Source organism: Myxocyprinus asiaticus, chromosome 3, assembly GCF_019703515.2.
Source record: "Myxocyprinus asiaticus isolate MX2 ecotype Aquarium Trade chromosome 3, UBuf_Myxa_2, whole genome shotgun sequence".
NCBI classification, from domain to species: domain Eukaryota; kingdom Metazoa; phylum Chordata; class Actinopteri; order Cypriniformes; family Catostomidae; genus Myxocyprinus; species Myxocyprinus asiaticus.
The window spans coordinates 62,184,017-62,210,639 of NC_059346.1; the positions used below are offsets into that span (position 1 = coordinate 62,184,017).

General features: G+C 36.8%; 1 protein-coding gene across 7 annotated transcripts in view; it reads left to right on the plus strand.

The window, feature by feature from the left end:
* The first annotated feature begins 2,139 nt into the window (after window positions 1-2,139).
* The window catches only part of LOC127426017 (zinc finger protein 618-like), a 74,912-nt gene continuing 50,428 nt past the window's right edge, over window positions 2,140-26,623 (plus strand). For 6 of the 7 annotated variants that reach the window (XM_051672446.1, XM_051672483.1, XM_051672503.1 and 3 more), the window contains exons 1-2: window positions 2,140-2,516; window positions 4,302-4,402. The gene's annotated coding sequence lies outside the window, so the exon portion shown is untranslated. The remainder of the gene's footprint in view (window positions 2,517-4,301; window positions 4,403-26,623) is intronic. The other variant, XM_051672456.1, reaches the window with a different exon arrangement.

Consider the following 26,623-nt stretch of genomic DNA (forward strand, 5'->3'; position numbering starts at 1 on the left):
TCACCATTGCAAAGTCTTTCTATTAAATTGCCTAGAGAAGCAAAAATGCATTCTATTATTATTATTAGTTTCTCGTGCGTTTAATTCTGATACTTACCTAAATGTTTCCTCAAGTATATGGCTGAACCCCAAATTACATGTTAACAAGTCCCCCATTTGCTGGAAAGAATGGATTGAGAGGGGTGTTGCTACATTTGGTGATCTTTATGAAAATGGAGCTTTGAGATCATTTGAAAATATAACCTAGCAATTTGGGATTTCTAGGTCTCAGTTTTTCGGGTATTTACAGTTGCGCTATCTACTTTGTACTAGTTTTGGTGGTAGTACACAGCCCCCTAAAACTGCAGGCACCCTCTATATGGTGCTCACAGCCTTTGGAAAAGGCCATGAATTATCAGTGTATTATTCCTTGTTGATTCAGAGACTGCTCTTAAGAGGTTATGGGACAGAGATTTGAACTTGGCATTGGAGGAGGGATGCAAGGGTATGCCTTGTTCAGTTTAAGATTTTGCATTGTTTCTACTGGACTCCCTATAGACTGTGTAGGCTTGGTCTAAAAGACACACCTTCCTGCTGGTGATGTCAGTTGGAGGATGGATACATGGCCCATGCTCTGTGGTTCTGCTCTAAGATTAAAGAATTCTGGTTAAGAGTCCAGAATTATATCTGTGAGGTTTTAAATTGTCAGATTTCATTCTGCCCCAGACTATGTATATTGGGTGATGGGGCGTCATTAAAGTAGGTGACAAATATACAAAAAGCTGGGACCAAACTAGTGTAATGGCTGGCAGACCTATAATTCTTAGAGGATGGAAGTCAGTTGGCGCTCCCTAATTCCAAGAATGGTTCACTGAATTGGGTAGGGTGGCAGCATTTGAAAATATGTCACTTAAACAGCTTGGCAAAATAGACATGTATGGTAAGAAATGGGACAGGTATTTGGCCTTTCTGAAAGGCTCTTAGTGAGAACCATGTGGAGAGAAACACAATTGTGGTTTTAATTGTAAATTCTATTCTTTGTGGAATTATTTCTTTTCTCTTTTTTTGTTGATTTTTTATATTTGTTTATGTTCTCAAATATTTTATTTTGTTTGTTTGCTTATATGTGTTCATGGTGTAATTTAGGCTTTGACCACAGGTGTATTTGTTGAGGGGCAGGGTGGAGTTGGGGAGGGGGATATAATGGGAGTTAAGTTGATTCTGTGTGTACATGTTCTGTTTATTCCATATTTCACATAAGAATCAATAAAAGTTTTTATAACAAAATAGATCTATACAGAAACTAACTCAATGAAAAAAACCTACCCCAAGAAACCCCATTAACTCTAAAATATTGAGTAAAAAACTGTGACAACTAACACAGTCTCTGCATTCAGTAAGATTACAGAGTACTTTGTGTAAATAAGTTACAAAACTTCTGAGGTAAATATTGGCTAACATGGGTGTGTTGGGTGGGGTGTATACTTTTTTATAAGCAGTATAACAATGCAAAAAAAAAAAAAAAAAAAAAAAAAAAAAACAGCATGCAGTATATGAAAGTTCACTGTTACACAGTCATTATCGAAATATTTATATTTTATTTGAAATTAATATCAAATTTCAGGATTTTTTTTAACCATCCTACGACTCGCCGCTAGATGGCAACAATGAAACGTAACAGATTTGAGAAGTAAAGCAGAAAACCGGACATAAAACATAAAAGTCCTTTGCTTAAAGATTCACTTTGTAATTATTTTTATTTAAAAATCTGCAGCACAAAAAGGGGTAGCTGATACAGTAATTTTCTGTTAATTTATACATTTATATGATTATGAGAACATGATTTCTCCTCTCTGTAAAATAGTATCGCAACAAACACAACTAAAGCCTTATCATGGTATAAAGCATTGGAGTTAAAATTTGGGCAACAAATAGTTTATTTTGTGTCTTTTTTCCCCCCACGATATAAGTAGATGGACACAGAAACTACTATATCATAAGTGTAAAACTCCTGATCTGCATGGGCAAATTTTCTATTGCATGGCAGCCTGCAGTTCAGTATTTTTGCATATCTAACCTACTTGATGGGCCAGCTGACGTGATATCAGCTACATAAAGGCATTGTGTGAAATTAATGCATTTGCAAATTGAGAACCTGCCCTTGCATGATGGCGGATGAGTGTGTCCATGGGGCAGATCGTAACATTAACATAGCCGACCAACAGTGAAGCATCGGCCGCCAATGGCGTATAGCAATCAGGAAGATTAAAGACAAATTCGATGAGATCACATCGGGAACTCCGTTTCTAAAAAAAAAAAAGCTTAGAGAAAGGGCCGCTCGTTTCGTCATTTTGAGACCCGAAAGGGAGGATTTCTTCGTTCCCTGAAAAATTTCCGCATGACCTGCATCATTTTGGGAGGTAACAAAGTACCGCACAAGGCAAGCGCCTTTCCTCATTCACAAATGATACAATGTAACACATTTGATACGCGACCGCTTTGATAACAATCATCCGGAGTTCATGTGTATGCGCTCGGTAAGATCTGATTGCGAATTCTCTCAAATGTGGTCTGAATGTGTCGTACAGTGCATGGATCTGTTGAATTTTTTTGCCGAGCTGTTTTCAAAATAAAGTTTTGCAGCGAGTTTGTGTTGCGGTTCTTCTGTTCTTCTCTTCATGTGTTTGGATGTAAAATCGAGTTGATGCTTTTGCAATAAATTTTCGGAGTTGAAATCATACGGGGTAGGGTTCAATCTGAAAACATAAAAAGCACACGCAGCAGCCATGTTTGCTGAATTTTCCATAGAATTTTACTCTTTGGAGATTGAAAGGATGGCTTTGCTTAAACTGTTCGGTGGTTTATTTGAACTTTATGAACTGAGTTTGGATGCAGATTAATATAATGAAAATGTGGTTATTGAGTGAGAACGCTATTATCGAAAAAATAGATTATAAATGTTTTCGTTTTTGCAGCGAAATTGGCGCCATCTGTCGGCAGATATTTCGAGAAATTAAAAAAAAAAATTGCAATTAATTTGGCTTGTAGGGATTTTTTTTTTTTTTTTTTTCCTTCATCACTTCCCATTTCATGAACTGCATATTTTGGTTACAATGCGTTTGTGGATGTTTTTGAGTTTGTTCCTTTAGGCCAAACTGCATCATGCTATTTTTTTTTATTTTATTTTTTTTTGTCATTTAGATTTTTAAAGATTTTATCACTCAAGCTGTTTTGAAACTACAAATTTCCTCCGTTTCGTTGAAATATTAAACAGTCATTGTCAAGTCACTCTTTTACCTGCTCTGGTATTTTCATTTAATGCATCCCCCCCCCCCCCCCCCCCTCCATTTCAACTGCAAATATTATAATCATCAGTCAGACCTATAGGTGGGTGGGGAAATAGGTGGATTTTATTCTCCCTGGTGTCATGAACAGGAATTGAATAGTCATCATGTGTAATATTTGGTATCTGGATATTTCTGTAAGTTACATGAGGGAAGTGAGACACAGGACTATTTAGAGATTCCTTTTGAAATATGTAAAAACAGATATTTAGTTTTATGGCATGAACATCTTTAAATATATTCTGTTACAACATTGAGGTGGAAATTCAGCCATTTTGTGAAAAACTGGGGAAAAATATTAATGTGCTTTTTTTTTTTTTTTTGAGAAGCAGCACAGTCATATTCCATTACTTCACTGTGAACATTAAAACTTAAGGACACAAAGCATTTTTCTGCACTGGGAAGCCACATTCACATTTGTTTTTTGTCTGCAGTGAGATGATAGGGCATTTTGCAATTTTATGCAGACCTTTACATTGATCTGAAGTATTAAGAATTTGAATGCTCTTTTCATTTTTAATCTGATGAAGTCTGGAAAATCAAAAACAAATATGTGTGAATGTACATTTTTAATACTGTAATTATCTGAATGCCCAATAAAGGAGAGACTGGGGTTGGTTGTCACCATTGTTGTTTTTGTTTACACCAGTGAATACTCTTCAGGGTAGATTATTCAGAAGTCAATTTCTGTAAAAGTCTTGGACTACTAAAAAAAGCTATTGGACTTTTCCATCACTGTTGCACTGAAAAAAAAAAAAAAAAAAAAAAAAAACTGCATACACTCTGCCCACCAACTGTTGCTAATCTAAAAATAGATTTTTCAGAAGTCTGCCTTTACCTATTTTGTGTAATAAATTTAGGGATTTTCCATGCATGCAGTTTGTAACGGGTCTGTAATTTTCCACTGCATTTCAGTGACAGCTGATTTAACTTGGAACATTTGGATACATTTTAATCCATGTACCCTTTGGTTTTCAGGTCTTACTCTTGTTTGGCTTATTTCAAGAAAAGTAGACGGGAAGGGAGAGAAGTTAGAAGGAATAGTAAGAAGAGATTCCTTTTGAGGTGTGCACCAGGAGGTAAAGTGTCTTTTACTGTTGAAGACAAGGCTTACATCAGTGCTTCATACCATGTGAACATAAACAGGGTACTTTACAATGATTTTTCCTTTTTACTCAAGGGAGTAGTTCACCCCAAATAATACACCTATCATAACTAACCTTTTATATTCTACTTGGTGAGGCAACTAAGCTACAAAATAAGCATAAATTAGCACAGTTACTGTGTGTTGGCTGCAGTGTTTTCTGTTAAATGGATTAGAAAAGTGATTTAATTTACTGCTTATTCCAAAAACATCAATGTATGTATGTGTGTGTGTATATATATATATATATATATATATATATATATATATATCAAAAAAATGCCTTTGTAATATTTGTTTGACTCTGTAGGACAGAGTTTATTAGCCCAGTGGTCTTTACAACAGAAGTATTTCACTGTAGATCAGTGGTTCTCAACCTTTATTTGATGAACACCCCCCCATTATGTGAATTTTTTTTGAAAGCGGAGACTTTGTTGTACCCACACAAAAAAACAAAAAGGAAAAAAAACAAACACAACTCAGTATTTGTGTTATTTGCTTAATTTGCTCAATTTTATGCTGACCTTTACATTGATCTGAATTTAAGTATTAAGAATTTGAATGCTCTTTTCCTTGACCATTTTTAATCTGATCAAGTCCAGTGAAGTCTGGAAAATCAAAAACAAATATGTGTGAATGTACATTTTTAATACTGTGATTATCTGAATGCCCAATGAAGGAGAGACTGGGGTTGGTTGTCACCATTGTTGTTCTTGTTTACGCCAGTGAATACTCTTCAGGGTAGATTATTCAGGAGTCAATTTCTGTAAAAGTCTTGGACTACTAAAAAAAGCTATTGGACTCAATATTTGTGTTATTTGCTTAATTTGCTCAATGCAACTTCGATGCATTTCATAATTTAAAGTTGTGTTAATTCAGCAGGCTTACACGTCATGAATGTGGACCAAAACTTGCGTTTCTTGAATTCGAAATGTGAAGACAGAAACTAATAATAAAAGTGATATTGTTAATATATTTTACATTTGCTTTTTGAACATTTTATTCATTATTTTTATAGTTTTAACAGTGGTATTTGTAACAAGACCATAGTAAACACATGGAAGCATGGATCTTCACACCCATGGTTAGATGTAACATGATTTCTTTAAAACAAATTATGGCTTTTTTATAATTATAAACAGTAGACCAGAGGCCTGTACCATGAAGCCGGTTTCGGTGGCTAGCCAGGTAAGTTTTAGTTTAGTTTGACTCAACCCCAGGTTTTCGGTACCATGAAAGTTGTTTGGCTTTTACCGGTGTTCATCGCCATAGCAATTTACGCTACATGGCTAACCTGCTTCGTAGCAGGTTTCGTTCTGGATTACAGATCGCTAACAGATGCTGAACCAATAAGCAAAATGACATCTCTGACGCAATCAAGTCACTCCCCTGTGTCTCTTAAAGCACACTTTACAAATAACATCTTAAAAATCCACAAAATCGACTCTTCATGATAAATTTATTTGAGAATCTAAATGTATATTTTCAGCAGATAGTGTTTTTTTAATTTGATTTAATTGCTTTTCATTTACCCTCTTTAGCCATAGCAAAAAATATATATTTGAAAATATAAACATAATATATTAAGCTATCTATAAAACAGCCAGTAAGATGGATTAATATGATACCTGCAAAAAATAATAGTTTTTAAAATATTAAAAGCTCAAGATTGCTATGGAAAGGGGTGAATGCCACCCAAACCTCTTATTTCTTTCATGGACTCGAGATGAACATACAGTATTTTACTTGAAGTTATAATAATATAAGCAGTACACAAAAATCCCATTTATGTTCACATTCCAGACTTTTATTATTAATTGTAAATGTTATTTGGTGTATTTCCAAAATCATTTCTCTCCATCTTTGAAATTGTGGGGGTTCTGGTTTAAGCCAATTTTTTGTAATCTGTTTGAAAGCTGCTATTCTGATTACCCAAAATATATTTTGTTCAGTTTTATTTCTTAAGGACAATGACATTTTATCCAAAATAAGGTTTTATGGATGTATTTCTATTGTGCAGTTAAATATTAAATTAACCTGTCTGATCACTTCATTCCAATAAGTTGTCAATTTAGAGCACTCACATAGAATTTGACTGTAATGAGCCTTTTGTTTCTCCACAATTTCTCCAACAATCCCCTTTTACCATGCTATTGTATTTACTTTGAATAACAGGTGTTCCTGTTGAAAAAAATGTCATTTGTATCTTCCAAGCATATTCCCTCCAAACACTTGCATATAATTTTATTCACAGTGTCCTGTATATCTCTTTCAGGTGCACTCTTTAAAATTCCTAACATTTTTATTGGATTAGTTGTATGTATCAAATATATAATTTATTAATGGATGCATTTCCTTTTTTATTTATTTTACTTCTGTTAATATCATCTTACCTGTAAATAATTAAATGTGATTTTGGAAGCTCATAATTTTTTGCTAGGTTTGAAAAGGTGTCCATTACATTATCAGTGAACAGTTGCTGATATCTTTTCAGACCTCTTATCTGCCCAAAACTGAAATGTATTATCTAATCTATTTGGCATGAAATCAGGATCTTTAGCAATTTCTTGTAAATTATTAAATCTTTCTTAATTGTACTATTTCTTCTTTTCTAACCAACTTTTAAAAGTACTATTAATACCAATATTATCTATTGATTTAAATTTGTTGCTTTGTTTGTGTAGGAACAGGGATATACTAATAGGTTTCCCCATTTGATAAATTTCCATCTTCCTCCATTTCACTTTAGATTCTTTGTTCATCCAAATCATTATAGATTGAATTTGGGCAGCTTTATAATAATTTATTAAATTTGGGAATTCTAGTCCTCCAAGCCTTTTTGACAACTTAAGAATTTTAAGACATTTGAAGGTTTCTTATTATCCCATATATATTTACAAAGTAGCTTATTCCATTGTCTAAAAACACTTTTTGATATACTAACTGGTACATTTTGAAAAAGGAAAATAAACTTAGGGAAAATATTCATCTTTATACTCTATATTTGTTTTGTAATCAATAGTAACCTATATTATTTGTAATAGTTTTGATTGATATATAAAGTTTTCAATTAAAAGAAATATAAAAGCTTTTATATTTTAAATAAATGTAAACTTTTAAAATTAATAAGCCTGTGTGTTCTTGTTGTGGGCCTACTGTATATGAATTCACTTACGCACTGATATACCAGAAGTTATATATATATATATATAATATAAAATCACATTAAGAATTTGTTTGCTGCAGTCCTCTTGAGCTCTCTTTGCAGCCGCTGTTTCTTGTTGTGTAAATGTCATTAATTGTTTCATCAATTTACAGTCATCCCTTGTACTGTGTAAATCATGTGTTTCAAGTATTCATGATTTCATGCTAAACTCTTGAGCAGTGTAAATGCATTTTTTTTTTTTTTTTTTAAACAATGTCTTAAAACAGTTTAAATGAATTTAAATTCTTATTTTCATCATCAGTTTTCAGCAGAGGTAAATCTGTGAATCGCATTCTCACACGATTGGTTGTGCAATGCAAACGTCACTCATTCATGTGCACGAGCGCGCAATCTAATCTTAAAGTCAGGATCGAAGCCTGAGTTGACAGAGAAAGTTGATGAGCTGCATCATGGTACCAATTAAACCTGATTGGATTGGTTTGAATTTGTCAACCTGAAACCAATCCTGAAACCCTGAGTTCATTCAACAACCTTCATGGTACAGGCCTCTACTCTAAACACATGTAAAAACAATAAATACAAAATATAAATATAAATTGTAACACATTAATTATATTCCCTCACTCCCCAAATGTAGCCTATGACAAATTTAATAGAGCTGAAGTAATGATATGATAATATTTATTATCTATCTATTTCTGCCTAAAGTACTGTTGGTGTTACTATAGTAAATTCAGGGGTGGTGATGTAGATAGAATTCTGTGCCACATTCAAATGGTTTCCACTTCTCGCGCCTTGCTGCGAGTTTAAGAGCTTGAGCTTTAAGAGCTTTGCACTTACGCTGCTCTGTCCATTGAGCCATATCCATCTACAGAGCCATACAGGTGCATTAGCCGAGGTTGTGCCTCCATCTGTGTATTTGACACTGCTAAACCAGATACTTCAGATGTGTCACTAGACTTAAAAATCAGATGAACTGTGATACAAATGCATACCAACCCGTATAATTGAGAAGCAACTGATATACTCCAAGTCAAGATAAACGTTTTAATGCAAAGTTGAACATGACGATATATTTGATTATTGTGACTGATAAACGCCCCCTTCTCTACTAATTTGCTCTTAGCGCCCCCTGGCATCCTTTAAACGCCCCAGTTGAGAACCCCTGCTGTAGAGTATGTAAAATTAGGCCTTATTTTTGGTTCTCTTTGGTAATTGTTTTCCAACTTTATGTGACTCTGGGAGCCCAGATTTCATTATGCGCTATGCTGGCTCCTTGCTATGTTGCTAATACCAAACACTTCCCCTCTCACTGCTAAAACTGCTGTAGTTCTCTGATATCTCCATGAAATTACTACAGAATTACAGTTGTGTAAATGAACAAGGATTTTGATTGTTTGAATTTGAGGTCAATCTGATATTGCTACGGTTATTGTAATGGTGTTTATTTAGCTCTACAGCTCATTGTTCAACTCTGTTCCTGTGTGCTTAAAGTCAGCATGTGGTGATTTAACATAGTTGTAGGAGTTCTGTCTTGATGCCCTTTCCCTCTGGTGATACTAAAGCCTGTTTTAGGTACTTTTACCTGGGATTAGTACTTTAGTCGCTTTCACAACTGTAGTTCCTTGAAGCTTTTTAGGGGACATTTTTAGCTCCTCCGGGGTAGGTACTTTTGGGGCATATAGGGACTGTGGCTGACTGTGCAAGGTGCTGCAGCCTGTGATTGGTCAAAACCCTATGTGTGTACAAAGCAGTGAGAAAGTAAAGGAGCTCCACAGCCCCCATTAGAAAACACTAGCTGCCTAGCATGCTACTCGGAGGATTGTGCTAATTTTACAATTCCCTTAACAGAAATAACATCAAACCAACAAAGTATCCAAATAGGATCACCTGTTTCACATATGTCAAGTAATTTTTATTTGTATAGCGCTTTTCAAAACGCGCATCGTTCCAAGCAGCTTTACAGACAATCATACGTTAACAGAAAATTAAACTGTAATATCTATAACTTTTTAGTCGTCATTGTGTAGTTTGATTAAATATGATCGTAAATTGTGTATAAAAATAAATAATAATTGTATTTAGAACCTCAGTGAGCAAGTCGAAGGCGACTGTGGCAAGGAATACAAAACTCCATAAGATGTTGGTTAATGGAGAAAAATAACCTTGGGAGAAACCAGGCTCACCGTGGGGGCCAGTTCCCCTCTGGCTAAACAACATGAATATAATGCCAATATTAGTTATTTGTGTGCAGTGCAAATCATGGTTTAAAATAGGTAAACTAATTAAGTGTTAAGGGCCAGTGTTTAAACAAAGATTTTGTATGAACGGTTAGATTGACTAATGTCTTTGAAGTTCATCCTGGATTAACTGCAGAAGTTCACATAGATGCATTGTCCTTTGTTAGTTGGCTGATGAAGGCTTTTGTTGGCAATTAATTGATAGGCTATGTATTCCATTGTAAGAGTGTAGTCTACCTTTAGAACAAGGTGATGCAGGCAGAGATCAGTGAGGTGCATCGCAGTTCAATCGGCGGGTCATTTCGGTGAGGTCTATCCTAAATCCAAGGTTCAGGCAGTGGCATATGAAGTATCCCATGTCTTATGGTTGGAGTTGGCATCAGTTCATCCTCTGAAGTCCATCGTAATAGATTGAAGTGATGTCTGGCTGGCACCGGCTGCATTTGGTCATCATATGTGTATGTTTGAGCGGTGAGGAGAGCTGCTGCATGATTTAATCGAGAGACGCTTTTGAGTTTATCGCATCTGTACTAGGGCTGTCAAATTAAAATCAGAGTATTCGTCGAATTTAAGAAAAAAGTGCACAGTCGAATGCTAAAACTGTGCATTTGAATTTTGGATGTGTGCCAAGCACTGACGATGACTTCAGATTGTTCGCATTCTTGTGCTATAAAAGGCTACAAATACAGTTTAACAGAAAGCAGGTGTCTCAAGGTGCTTTTTAAAGTTCTTTTTAATTAGACACCGCATCTAAAAAAACAGCACTCCTGCAAGAGACACATAATAAAAAAAAAAACAAAGCAAAACAAAGATGTTCGTCTAGCGTGCGTTTACATAGAAAAACAAATGGATGGTTGCAAAAGCATTTGGTTTGAACAGAAATAAAATCTTGTTTACATGAGAGAAATATTGCATGCCTGTAACTGCATGGTTAACTTGCATCAAGAAATTTTTTCTAAGTAAACGAGTATTTCAGTACAGTAATTTATGTTGAGTCATAAAAGCCTTTATTGTAAAAGATCGTATTGATAAATGGGTTTATAGTTCATTTTCAACATGTTGTCCGCTGAGTTCAGCGTCTGCTGCATGGTTAAAGAGGGACACTGCACGCATTGCTCACGTGCCCGGTTTAAACGGTAACCGTTCTAAAACTGGAAAATGCTGCCTTTTGGAGGCTGTATAAGGACGGATGAAGGTAGGATGACATAAGGTGCTTTTTAAACTGGTTCAGAAAATTCCATTCATCCAAAAACGCTGTCGTTTATACCATTAACTGATTAGGCAGTTGCTTATGTTTTCCGATGCAGCCGGAGTTAGTATAAAATCGCCCTAACAAAAGTGTAGCTCCTATCCCGGCATCCTTCGTTGGTGTTGTTGATTTTGTTGTTGTTGCTATTGAATTGCGCATGCAAATAACGTCACAGAAAAAATGTCGATGCTGGATAATGTCACTATGGTGGTACTTCTGTGTTTGGAATGCAAAAGAGGAAAAGTCTCCTCAGGTGTCTCGTTCCACGTACAAGTTTTCATCTTGAAAGTAACTAAGGGAAAAGTACTTTGTCCTGAAGTGTAGAGGAATAGTTCACCCAAAAATTATCATCTTGTCATTTACTCTCCCTTATGCTGTCTCAAACTCGTAAGACTTTGTCTTCCAGAGCAGAAAAATATTTTTAAGGAGATATGAAGTTTATACAGTATCCATACAATCCAAGTCTATGGGGTCCAACCTGTTTTAAACTCCAAAAAGGGCATAAAGGCAGCATTTAGGTAATCCACACAACTCTAGTGGTTTAATCCATGCGTGTACAGCACTCTTGTGTATGCGTCAAGTGCGAGTAAGTGTAATCAAGCTTCAAATCATGATTGCGCCAAGGTGACTGCACATCACAAGATTTATGGTAAAAAAGGAGTTTCTCACCCCAAAACTGATTATCACTTCAAAAGACATAGATTAAACCACTCAAATTGTATGGATTAAGGTTATTATAGTTAACAAACAAAATTCCAAAAAATAACCTAAAAAAAAGATATTAAAAATTAAAACATTTTTCCAAAAAAAAAAAAAAAAAAAAAAAACTAAACTGAAACTGTCCTGCATTGTTTTAAAATGAAATAAGTGATCACACAATAGTTTTCGTATTTAATACCTTGATTTGTGAATGTTACAAAATCATTTTGGTTTCTTTTAGTATCTCCGTTTGTTGGATTGCAAACACGGCATTTACTGGCCTGTGTTGTAGTTGAGACCAGCTCATCCGAGTATGAGTCCAGGCTGAGACCAGAGAGGTTCAAGTCAAGACCGAGACTCAAGAGACTCTGTCTGAGACGAGACTAATTTACAGTAGGCCTAATGCAGTCGTTTTTTTTTTTGTTTTTTTTTTCAATTTGGAATGTCCAATTCCCAATGTGCTTTAAGTCCTCGTTGTCGCGTAGTGATTCGCCTCAGTCCGGGTGGCGGAGGACGAATCCCAGCTGCCTCCGTGTCTGAGACCGTCAACCCGCGCATCTTATCATGTGGCTTGTTGAGCGCGTTGCCACGGAGACATAGCACGTGTGGAGGCTTCACGCCATCCACCGCGGCAACCACGCTCAGCTCACCACGCGCCCCACTGTGAACGAACCACATTATAGTGATCACGAGGAGGTTACCCCATGTGACTCTACCCTCCCTAGCAACCGGGCCAATGTGGTTGCTTAGGAGACCTGGCTGGAGTCACTCAGAACACCCTGGGATTCGAACTAGCGAACTCCAGGGGTGGTAGCCAGCGTCTTTACCACTGAGCTACCCTGGCCTCCCGGCATAATGCAATCTTAATAAATGTATTAAATGTACAGTGTAAACAACTAAATTGACTAAGTTTATATATCAAAATATCTCATAATTTGCTGATGCTCTTGTTAGTTTAAACAATATTACAGGGTTCATATGGTCATGGAAATCCTGTACAAGTCATGGAATTTAGAAATGGTGTTTTCCAGGCCTGGAAATGTCATGGAAAAACAAGTTAATACAGAATGTTTTGGAAAAGTCATGGAATTTTCTAAAAAATATATTTTCAGCTTTACAAGTGTGCTGCTAAGAATTCAAGTTTGGCATGATCGCGGACCAATGCGATAAGCGCTAATCAGAGCCCGCACGTAGCACCATACAGTGGCACATTTTGCACTTCATTAACAATTGAAATTCGCTTGCGATAGCTCAAGTTCATATGTATGTTGTATAAGTAAAGGAATTAGTACATTTCATATTTACTTTGTGTTTACATTATTGTTTGATTATATTAACACATTGAATGTTTGTATGTAATAACTCACCATGTTAATTTAGCTCATGGTGATATTTGCTTATGAGTCTGAGCAGTGTTAATTGTCTGCTTGATGAGCAATCATTAAAAGTCTCAGTATAACCAACAATCTCTTTACGGAAAACATTATAGAAGGCGTGGGCTGATTGTTGTTGATGTCCCTTGATCTTTCTCCTGGCCGCTTCTGTCAAGTGTTGTCTGTAGCAACAGCCAATGTTAGGGCTTTCCCTCAACACCTCACACGAAAGGTGTCTGTTTCAGGCCCATTTCTCTGGATTTTTTACCAATCCAATCTGAAATTCTTAACATTGACAACTGTATGTGAAACTGATGCAAATATAATTGTGTGTATGTATATGTGTGTGTTATGTATGTGTGTGTGTGTGTGTGTGTGTGTGTGTGTGTATATATATATCGAAATGTTCTCAGCTGATTGGATGTTATGCGCTAAAACATGGGACAAACTGTGTCCCACATTGATATAATATTAAACACAGTTCTGTTCCCTTATACATGATGGTTTACATTTTAAGCCGTCGATGCGCGTCTGATTCAGTGTTTTTTGTGCACTTCTCACACAATGCGCATACAGAATTTCTCTCTCTGAAAACAGTTTGCAAGAACTTTGTCTTCTGTGTGAGCGCTGCAAATAATCTCAGACCATCTCGAGTTTAATTCGCTTTAAATCCAGTGTTTAACACTTTACTTTACATGCATACTAGCCTATATACCGGTATATTTTCCGCTATTTATTTGAATAGGAAAAGAGTGGTTTGTAAAAAGTCGAAGTGGCTGGTAAAATTGGGCATTCAGCAGCCGCTGTGACTGGTGGTCAAAATATTAATTTGCTCTGCTAAACAAACATGTAACTTTTTATTAATTTAAATTCAGTGCATTAATTTAAATTATGTAGGGCATTAAAAAGCTAAAGTGTTCTAAATATTGAGCTCAAAGTAGAGGGCTTCCAAAAGGGCTTGACCCTGAGACATACAAAAGATGAGGTTAGAGGACAAGGACAAAACAACGTGTTCACAAGCCAAAAAAAAACAAACAAAAAAAAAAAACATTTGTGAATTATTACAAAATGGTATTGTATTATATACAACAGTTAGTTCCGTTCCTCGAATCTGATTGGACGAGAGACATTCCATGAGCACTGATGGTCTGACACCATCGGCACTCTGACGCTTCACTGTGTGTATCACTCTGCTTGTGTTCGTGCCATTCTAAACTAAAGTGTAAGAGCAGTGCAGATGTTTTAAGAGCTACGGTTTGTCTTTTATTACATGTATTTTTTTATTTTTTATTACAGATGTTAGCCAGCAGGTGGTGGCAAAAGATCATTTTTATGTGCAATATGAGCCAGTTAGGTGACGTGAAGTGAATCCGCTTCAGCCAGTGTTTACATACAGCACTATATGATTGCTTGTATTACTACACTACTAAAGCTAGGAAATAGCTATAAATGGCTTTAAATAAACAAATTCAGCATTACGGCTCATCACAGCTGAGACACAGCAGACTGATTAATTACACAAACTGAAGGCGCTTACCTCATATCAGACTTTCTACATTAGACTGGACACTGTTTAAAATGGCAGAGGACATTGCGGTTTCTGTAGTGATTGACTCTTGCGCACTGGCTACCGCGAAATAGGGAGAAATACCCCCGTTTGGACTGCTACTTTTCCACTGAGATCTTCAGAAAGCTGACAGCATCTCTGCTTGGGTGTGTCAACAGGTACATGCTCGCTCGCTCTCTCTCACACACACACACTCACACACACACACACACATCCATCCATCCATCCATCCATCCTTGTTTATCCAATAACTTGTTAGAAATAGCACAAGCCATGATACTATTTCTGAAGTTAACTTTTTGAATTACTAACGAAGGACGCATCATTTGTTTTGAACCAACAACAGCAGATTCTGATCCGCCGCGTAATAAAGTAGTTCCATGCACATTAACTTGTTCATTGAACTGTTGTATATAAGCAATATCAGGCTCGAATTCATGCTATATGGCCCTAAATCAGCACTGCTGTGATTATCTACGGCACTCGGCCAGCGGCCGAATCACAGCAGTGCTGATGTAGGGCCATATCGTACTCTTGCTCGTGTGATATTGCTTAAATATTGTATTGTAGTATATAGTGGTATTGTATAAGGTGTATGTTTTGAATGTTATTCACACAGTGCTGAATTTTATTTTTCACAAATGGGTAGAAAAATGTGTGAAAACACTGCAAAAGTGTTTTGGAAAAGTCATGGAAATTTACTAGTCAAAATTTGTTATTTTACCCAGATATTACCAGTTGAGAATAAAAATGTGGCTTAGCATGGCAATACAAACTACCAGCTTCTGTGTTCTATTATGTTATTCATTGTAAGTAAATATTTCTGCTAAACAAAAAGTATTGCTGTACTAAAAAACAAAACAAAAAAAAAACTAAAAGATTATTTAAATGTAAACACTTAAGTGCAGTAAGTGAACCGAAACCTTTACTTTCAGTGTGTTTACAATTTTTTCAGTTGCACTTATATTCCATCCAAGTAAGCATTTCTGATATACAAAATACAGACTTACTGTACTATAACTTCAGGTCTTGACAGCTACAACAGGGAGTAATTTATTTTCTAAAATATGAGACCACCCTGTAGGTTTGGGAATCTTAAGGAATTTAACGATTCTGGTTCCGATTCCTCTAACAATTCCGGTTCCTTAACGGTTATATATATATATATATATATATATATATATATATATATATATATATATTATTTTTTTTTTTTTTTTTTTTTTTTTTAAGGATTATTGGGAAATGACAAACGCAATTCTTATTGTATTTACTACCTTTTGCTACAGAGCAGATATAACAAATCAGAAATACATTTGTAAGAGGTGTGTTAACAGAATTTGTCTCATAAATACAGTTCAATAATATGTTTTAACCATTTTTTAAATAAATCTAAACAAACAAGAAATGTGATTGCATATTTCATTTATTGCTTTATAAAATTCCATTTATTACAACAAAACTCTGGCATCATTAATTACACATTGTCATATGAACAACCAGTCAGTAACTGCACTGCTTGATTAAAGTCTCACAGGTCTAAAGTTACATTACATGATGGTAACACAGTGTTTCCCCTAGGATTTTTTCAGCAGCAACGCCAGACCTGCATTAAAGCGTGTTGGTGGATGAATAGCTGTGTCAAACTCAATTTCAGCCTGGGCCACATCAGGGTTTATTTGTGCCCTTGAAGGACCAGTTGAAAATGTAGCACCCATGCAATTACCAATAATTTTACATAATATGTGCATTGAAATGCACATTTGACAAAGCATTGATTTTGAGGTTGGGATGCAGATGAAAATTATGAAATTAACAGCAGTAACATCTGTGGAAAAAATTAAAACCCAGTTTTTGTAAAACTAAATTGAAATATTCTGACAGTGTGACTAAGTTGGTTCTCCTTTACAGATTCCTTTCATCAGGCTCCTACTGATTAAACTACAGTTATCTCTTGGAATCTCTGAAGGAAAACGAAACCACTTACATTTTCCTATATATTGTAGTAATTTAATAAATTAATGGGAAAACGAGCCAAATATCGTCTTAACATCGTCAAAGGCATCAGCTATTGGCGATCACTCTAACCATCGTTGATCCCAGAGATCATCGTCTGTCAGCACAACCTTAATGTGCATTTCTCTCTATAAATTAACAAAATGTTCAGACAGTCTTCTTGCTGGTTTTTCCGACACATTCAGAATCATTACCGCTTTAGCTGGTGTCGCTGCTGCTCACTTCTTGTGTGCACTTATAAAATTTATATTATGGTTTAGTATTTCTCTGTAATGTAGAACAGTGTTAGCAATATTACTTATAAGATCCTTTCTCAGCCCTGGAACTCAAACCATTTTCTGATGCCCCCCAATATATATATTTAAGTAATTAAATTAATATCATAAACATGCGACTAGTCGAATAATGGCTTAAATTAACGCCTACTAGTCGACTAGGAAAATCTTTGGTCAGGGGCAGCCCTACTGGCAACATTCTACTGTATATTAAGATGCAGTTGGACCAAACATATTTTAAACTGGGCTCAAGTTATTTCTTTAACTGTTTATATAGTTCATATAGTTGTTAAATCAAATCTGTAGTTGTTCAGTTAAGGATAATATGAGAATATGAAACATATTCTCATATTACAATGGCTTGTGTTTTTTGTTGTCTGTGATCTGCTTACAAGAGAATGTGATGCATTAATATGTGCATCATTTAACAATACACACTCTAATTTTACTCAATTCTAATGAAATTATAAATAAATAGAGTTGTCAGAATTAATGCATTAATGCATGGGATTCATTTATAAAGTTAAACAAGTTGATTTTTCTTATTCGCGATTAACGTATTTCATAATGGATTATTGTCCCTACATTTATTACACTTACTATGTCACTACATTTTATTACATGTTTGTTTATATGCATTTTATATGCTCTGTAGGATTTCTTGTTTGTGGCATACTCAAAATTAAAGGATTATAACTGAAATTATATAAAAAAACAAAAAAACAAAAACAAAAAACAAAGAGGGTCAAGTGTTTGGTATCCCTGTAAAGAAAATTGGTACTGTCTCTTTAAGAGAAAATGTTTATGCAAGCTTCCTCTAGCGAGTGTTTGCTGTTGGTTGGCCACAGCGCACATTAATGAGAGAAGTTACACAGTTGGTTTTTACCTCATCAGTGCAATTTGTTATTAAAAATATATATATATTTTTTACTTTCAGATTAACAACTGACTGAAAATAACAGAATGGATATTAAGAGACATGAAATGAAAATGGAGTGTGTGACTCTCATCTTTGGACACACAATACACGGAAAGAGCCAAAAGGAAACTTTTACTTGTGTAATGTATATTGACTTAGTTGTACAAATAGTTATTGTAAGTTATCAAAATTAAAATGTACAAGTGCTTGAATTTTGCAACACTTTGACCTTCTAATAGGCATCCAACTGGCATGTTACACTGGTCCATAGCCATGCTGTAAAATGGAGAATGTTGAAACAGTCCATGGAAAATTAGAGTTGAGGTGGTTAAATGTAACTGGCATATCATGGCTCAACTAAAGCGGTGGTGATACAACAGCATCGAACTCACTTCAGCCAAATAAGGTCAATTTCCTTCAGAATGTGTTGCCTCATGATACACAACATGCAGTGAAAAACGAGGCTGAATCCAGCTTCTTAACTGGCAGCTTCTTATAGAGTAAAAAAGGATTTCTGTGCTTCGCCATTACAAAGGCAAGTGTCGAATAGTGCAAAATTTAGTCGCATATAGTGTTGTCACGATACCAAAATTTAAGTAGTCTGTACTGATACCAGTGAAATTTCACAGATCTCAATACCAATTTTGATACCACAGCAAAAATATGGTAATATGGCAATGTTCTATTGAACACACTCCTTTTAGCCTATTTAAAGTTAAATTTCAATGTAAATAATACATGAAAAGAAATGCATATTTTCTTCGTGTTTCTCAATTAAGTATGCATTGCTTAAATGTTTTTAAGTAGGGCCCTACTGAAATTTTTATTTTTTCCCAAATCCTTTTTTATTTTTTTTATTCATTTTCTATAATTTAATTTGTTAAATTTTAATTTCATCATCCAAATGGTGTCTAATAAAATTTTTAAAACTTAAAAACTTTTAACGTAAATATTCTTTACAGTAAACAATAGAACAATTTATTTTCAACACAAAAAAGCATCAACAAAACTTTATTCAGTACACAGGCACTCTTGTTTGTGATATGTTGCATAATAATAATAAATTCAATTTCTTCAATTTCAGGCGTCTAGCTTTTATTTTGAATCATGCTTTTATTTTGATGTTTGCTTTGACAGAAACTTCTCCTAATGGATAAACAGTTCGCTACATGGCCCAGTGTGATTGTTAAAGCGCAAATGCTGTGATTTAAATTATATATATATATATTAGTCTACATGTGCTTCACAGTGGACTAGTGGACTAGCTCTTTTTTTTTTTTTTATCTCATACAACGCAAATGATTCTAAATGTCAATGGAATTCCCAGTGTATGAGCGGTCTGCTTCACACATTCAATTAAAGCTCATGCAGCTTCCAAAAACATTGGAAAACTTTTTGCTTCAATAAGTAACATTTGTCATTTAAAAACTGTATTTTGTGTTTACTCAGATTGCCTTTGTTTTTTGTTAGATTTTGTTTGAATTTTTTGAAACAATATAGTATTGCGATAAACAGTTGAAGTCAGAAGTTTACATACACTTAGGTTGAAATCATTCAAACTAATTTTTTTACCATTCCACAGATTTCATATTAGCAAACTATAGTTTTGGCAAGTCGTTTATGAAATCTACTTTGTGCATGACCCAAGTAATTTTTCCGACAGATTGTTTCACTTTTAATTGACTATATCACTATTCCAGTGGGTCCGAAGTTTACATACACTAAGTTAACTGTGCCTTTAAGCAGCTTGGAAAATTCCAGAAAATTATGTTAAGCCTTTAGGCAATTAGCCAATTAGCTTCTGATAGGCTAATTGGAGTCAATTGGAGGTGTACCTGTGGATGTATTTTAAGGCCTACCTTCAAACTCAGTGTCTCTTGATTTTCCCATGAGGTCAAGCAAAAAGAAATAAGCCAAGACCTCAGAAAACAAAAAATTGTGGACCTCCACAAGTCTGGTTCATCCTTGGGAGCAATTTCCAAATGCTTGAAGGTACCACATTCATCTGTACAAACAATAGTATGCAAATATAAACACCATGGGACCACGCAGCCATCATACCGCTCAGGAAGGAGATGCATTCCGTCTCCTAGAGATGAACGTAGTTTGGTGTGAAAAGTGCAAATCAATCCCAGAGCAACAGCGAAAGACCTTGTGAAGATGCTGGAGGCAACAGGTAGACAAGTATCTATATCCACAGTAAAACAAGTTCCATATTGACATAATCTGAAAGGCTGCTCAGCAAGGAAGAAGCCATTGCTCCAAAACCGCATTAAAAAAGCCAGACTACAGTTTGCAAGTGCACATGGGGACAAAGATCTTACTTTTTGGAGAAATGTCCTCTGGTCTGATGAAACAATAATTGAACTTTTGGCCATATCATTATGTTTGGAGGAAAAAGGGTGAGGCTTGCAAGCAGAAGAACACCATCCCAACTGTGAAGCATGGGGGTGGCAGTATCATGTTGTATCATGGGGGTGCTTTGCTGAAAGGAGGGGACTTGTGCATTTCACAAAATTGATGGCATCATGAGGAAGGAAAATTGTGGATATATTGACGGAGCATCTCAAGACATCAGTCAGGAAGTTAAAGCTTGGTCGCAAATGGGTCTTCCAAATGGACAATGACCCCAAGCATACCTCCAAAGTTAAGGCAAAATGGCTTAAGGACAACAAAGTCAAGGTATTGGAGTGGCCATCACAAAGCCCTGACCTTAATCCGATAGAAAATGTGTGGGCAGAACTGAAAAAGCATGTGCGAGCAAGGAGGCAAACCTGACTCCATTACACCAGTTCTGTCTGGAGGAGTGGTCCAAAATTCCAGCAACTTATAGTGAGAAGCTTATGGAAGGCTACCCAAAATGTTTGACCCAAGTTAAACAATTTAAAGGCAATGCTACCAAATACTATCAAATTGTATGTAAACTTCTGACCCACTGGGTATGTGATGAAAGAAATAAAAGCTGAAATAAATCATTCTCTCTACTATTATTCTGACATTTCACATTCTTAAAGTAGTGATCCTAACTGACCTAAGACAGGGAATGTTTTCTATGATTAAATGTCAGGAATTGTGAAAAACTGAGTTTAAATGTATTTGGCTAAGGTGTATGTAAACTTCCGACTTCAACTGTATACAAAAACAGAAGAAATCAGGATGGGGCAAATACTTTTTCACAGTACTGCATCACAATTTTAATATGATTAATTGTGCATTTCAGTGTAAAGAGTAACAGAGCCGAATTAAAAAAAATAAGCCAGCTCATAAGATTCACGAGTTCAGTAATCAAAATAAACTGGTAGAGCTGTGTGTTTTACACTGTAGACTCAGTAGAGGGCAGCACTTTTGCAGAAATGCCCTTCTGGAAACACTGTCAGAGTATTTCAGCATTCCATCCGCATCGGCGGAAAATTGTGGAACATAGGGGAACCGGTAACAACTCAAAGTCATGAAAATAATAATACGATTCCGGTATTTTTTTAAAGAATGGAACCAGTTCTGAAAATAAACAGGTTCTAGGTTCCCAACCCTACCACCCTGTTTTCTAATGTACACCAGGCTCCAGATAAACTTTTATTATTGCCATATATGATAAAAGTTTAAATGTAAAAACTGAGGTCACGTGACGCCATGCTAGAAGCAGACGTGTGAGCGACTGGCTCTGCGCACTTTGCTAGTTTTTTTTTAATTATTTTCATGTTTAATTCTCTGAGATTTGATACACCCAGTTACATATTTGCTCTTTGAGGTAAACATGGCAAGGAAGTCAAAATCCTCAGACTCTGGAGACATTAAAAGACACTTAAGTACTCTAGCTGAAACCTCTGGTGGGCCTGCAGACCGGGGAATCAATTTGGATGGCACCTCGGGAGAAGAAATTCAGCGTCAACTGTCCCAACATCTCTGTGATGCTGACGAAGGTTGTTGCTGACTTGGAGGATCTCGCTGTAATACATAGATCGATTACGGCGATGGAAACAAAATTCTCTGAGTTGGTCACAAGAGTGGCAGAAGTTGAAAGATGGTCCGATTATCTTGAGTCATCGGAAAGGGAATTATCCGCTAATCCGCCCACGTAAAAAACAGATTTGGAATCCATTTTGGAAAATTGGAAGATCTCGAAAATAGGAATCAAAGGAACAATATACGAATTGTTGGAATTCCTGAGCATGAAGAGGGCAGAGATATGGTGAAATTCCTGGATGAGCTCTTCCCGAGTCTGCTCGACATAACTGGCCATAAACTGAAAATCGAATATTTTTTAAGGGACATTAGAATGATTTCGTCATCTGCTGCACTCATAACAGCCGGCTGAACAATTGTCTGTCTGTCCGAGGAAACTGAATGGCTTTATATCAGCTGGAATTTGTTTTGTGGAGGAACACACCTTCGAGTCAGTTCTGTGAATGAATCTATATGCTCTTTGTGTTTATTCTGCCTATTGGCTGGGGTCTGTTTTACAAAGTATTTTCTGTTATGTAATTTTGCCTTACAAAATTTGTGCAGAAGCACCGGACTTGAGCAATCCGATGGCAGAGTTGTCGTGGGGACTCTCATATGCGTACATGGACCTTTTGAGTTTAGAGGGATTGACGCCTGTTGGCGCTGTCGTGCGTGGGGTTAATGCATACATTTTTATTTTTTCTGTTTGTTTGGTTCTGGGGGGAGTTTGGGGTTTGATTGTTTCAATAATGTTGGAATGTTGTCTGTATAATCTTGTTTTTGACACACGATTTATTTTTTCTATTATATCAAATGTCAAATGTTAATATGAGGGGATTAACTCTCTGCACGTGGAATGTGAATGGGTTGGGGCACCCTATAAAAAGAAGGAAGGTTTTTTCTTTTCTTAAACATAAGAAATATGATAGTGTTTATTCAAGAAACGCACCTTTCCCAGCAGGAAGCTGAAAAATGTGGGAAGATATGGGGTGGACATTTTCTTTAGTGCGGGCTTAAATAAGAGCAGGGGGGTCATTACATTGATAAGTAAACATCTACAATTAAAATTTCTGAAACGGATCAAAGATAAATCAGGAAGAGTCATTATTGTTTTAGCAGAAATTCAGGGAGCAAAGTTTGATTTTGGCTAATTTACACACCAAACGCTGACGATCAATTCTTTTTTTTATAGATTTTGAAGGGATGTTGCAAGCCGCTGGCACCCCTCATGATATAATATTGGGAGGAGATTTTAATCTACTGATGGATTCAGTCCTTGATCATAGTGAAGCAAAAGTGTGTAAGCCCACTAGAGCAACAGTGACACTTCACAGGATGTGCAAATATCTTGGACTTGCAGATATTTGGAGACTTTTGAACCCATCTGGTAGAGACTATAATTTTCATTTCATCTGTTGCTGACTGCTCAGTTGGAAACATCTTGGTCTCAGATCACGCCCTGGTGAGTTTAGAGGTGTTGCCACATACGGAGAAAAATAAATCATATAGTTGACGCTTTAATGTATCCCTTTCGCAAAATCCTGATTTCCAACAATTATAAAGACTGAAATCAGTGTTTATATGGTTATCCTCTGTGGGCATGGCTTGGGAGGCACTTAAGGCGGTTCCTAGGGGAACATTCATCAAAGTCCGAAGCACAAGAACTCGTGGAGTTGGAAGGGAATATTAAAAATGCAGAGGCAGAGCTGAAGAGCAGAATGTCATCTGATGGCTAGAATACCAGAATCAGAATCAGCTTTATTGCCAAATATGCTTACAAATACAAGGAATTTGTCTTGGTGACAGGAGCTTCCAGTGTACAACAATACAAAAACAATACAAAAACAGCAGCAAGACATAGATGATGATAAAAAAAATAATAAATAGTTATACACGTACGTACATACACACATACATACATATACACATACGTAGTGCAATCTAATACAAATCTGTTATCTGTTATGTACAGTGCTAATACAAATCTGTTATGTACAGTGCAAGTGTTTATTTTTTTATTTATTTTTTTCAGAGGAATGAAATGGCAGAAGAGGTTGGATGTTTTGGATAAATATAAGAAAGACTAAACTGTGTATTGCACATACTTATTGCTCACTGGGGCAATTTAACTGTTCATGAGATGGATGGCCTGAGGGGAAAAAACTGTTCCTGTGCCTGACGGTTCTGGTGCTCAGGGCTCTAAAGCGTCGGCCAGATGGCAACAGTTTAAAAAGGTAATGGGCAGGGTGAGTGGGGTCCAGAGTGATTTTTTTTCCAGCCTTTTTCCTCACTCTGGAAGTGTCTAGTTCTTGAAGGGGGGGCAGGGGGCAACCAATAATCCTCTCAGCAGTCCGAATTGTCCTTTGTAGTCTTCTGATGTCTGATTTCGTAGCTGAACCAAACCAGACAGTTATTGAAGTGCAGAGGACAGACTCAATGACCGCTTAGTAGAACTATATCAGCAGCGCCTGTGGCAGGTTGAACTTCCTCACCTGGCGAAGGAAGTACAACCTCTGCTGGGCCTTTTTCACAATGGAGTCAATGTGTGTCTCCCACTTCAGGTCCTGTGAGATGGTAGTGCCCAGGAACCTGAATGACTCCACTGCTGCCACAGTGCTGTTTAGAATGGTGAGGGGGTCAGTGTTGGGGTGTTCCTCAATCCTTAATCATCTCCATTGTTTTGAGCGTGTTCAGCTCAAGGTTGTTTTGACTGCACCAGACAGCCAGATGTTCAACCTCCCTTCTGTATGCAGACTCATCATCATTTCGGATGAGGCCGATGACAGTGGTGTCATCTGCAAACTTCAGGAGCTTGACAGAGGGGTCCTTGGCGATGCAGTCAATGGTGTAGAGGGAGAAGAGTAGTGGAGAGAGAGCACACATCCCTGGGGGGACCAGTGCTGATTGTACAGGTGCTGGAAGTGAGTTTCCCCTGTCTCACAAGCTGCTGCCTGTCCGTCAGAAAGCTGGTAATCCACTGACAGATAGACATGGGAACAGAGAGTTGGTGTAATTTATTCTGGAGTATAGCTGGGATGATGGTGTTGAAAGCTGAACTGAAGTCCACAAAAAGGATCCTTGCATATGTCCCTGGTCTGTCCAGATGTTGCAGGATGTGATGCAATCCCATGTTGACTGCATCATCCACAGACCTGTTTGCTCGATAAGCAAATTGAAGGGGATCTAGAAAGGGTCCAGTGATGTTCTTCAGGTGGGCCAACACCAGTCTCTCAAATGATTTCATGACCACAGACGTCAGGGCGACAGGTCTGTAGTCATTAAGTCCTGTGATTTTTGGTTTCTTTGGGACAGGAATAATGATTGAGCGTTTGAAACAGCATGGGACTTCACACTGCTCCAGTGATCTATTGAAGATCTGTGTGAAGATGGGGGCCAGCTGGTTAGCACAGGAACGAAGACACGCTGGTGAGACGCCATCTGGGCCTGAAGGTTTCCTCGTGTTTTGTTTTCGAAAGACGCGGCTCACACAGATCTTAAGTACAGGTTGAGTAGCAGGAGGGGGGAGGAGGGGGGTTGCAGGAGGTGTTGGGGTTTGTGTGATGTGAAGGTCAGAGTGGGTGTGGGGTGTGAGATTGGTCCTTTCAAATCTGCAGTAGAACACATTCAGGTCATCAGCCAGTTGATGGTCCACCACAGGGTTGGGGTTAGGAGTCCTGTAATTTGTGATTTTGTTTCATGCCACTCTACACTGATGCAGGGTCCTTAGCTGAAAACTTGTTTTTCAGCTTCTCAGAGTATCTTCTTTTAGCCACTCTGATTTCCTTGTTCAGTGTGTTCCAGGCCTGATTGTACAAGACTTTATCCCCAACCCTGTAAGCATCCTCTTTGGCCTGACGAAGCTGCCTGAGCTCTGCTGTAAACCATGGTTTGTCGTTGTTAAATGTTAAATAAGTCCTAGTAGGAATGCACATATCCTCACAGAAACTGATATATGATGTAACAGTATCTGTGAGCTCATCCAGGTCTGTGGCTGCAGCCTCAAAAACACTCCAATCCGTGCAATCGAAGCAGGCTTGTAGTTCCCGCTCTGCTTCATCTCTTAACAGTCCTTACTACTGGCTTGGTTGATTTTAATTTCTGCCTGTAGGTTGGAAGAAGATGAACCAGACAGTGATCAGAGAGTCCCAAAGCTGCTCTAGGGACAGAGCGATATGCATCCTTTATTGTTGTGTAGCAATGATCCAGTATGTTCCTGTCTATGGTGGGGGATGTAATGTGCTGTTTGTATTTGAGCAGTTCACGTGTGAGATTTGCTTTGTTAAAAACCCCAAGAATAATAATAACTGAGTCCGGGTATTGTTGTTCTGTGTCTGAGGTTACCTGTGGGTTTTTCTTTGTATCCCAAACAATTCTTCTGGCAGTTGTGGCTGAAATCTTTCTTGGTCTACCTGACCTTGGCTTGGTATCAAGAGATTCCTGAATTTTCCACTTATTAATAAGTGATTGAAAAGTACTGACTGGCATTTTCAAGGCTTTGGATATCTTTTTATATCCTTTTCCATCTTTATAAAGTTCCATTACCTTGTTACACAGGTCTTTTGACAGTTCTTTTCTGCTCCCCATGGCTCAGTATCTAGCCTGCTCAGTGCATCCACGTGAGAGCTAACAAACTCATTGACTATTTATACACAGGCACTAATTGCAATTTAAAAAGCAACAGGTGTGGGAAATTAACCTTCAATTGCCATT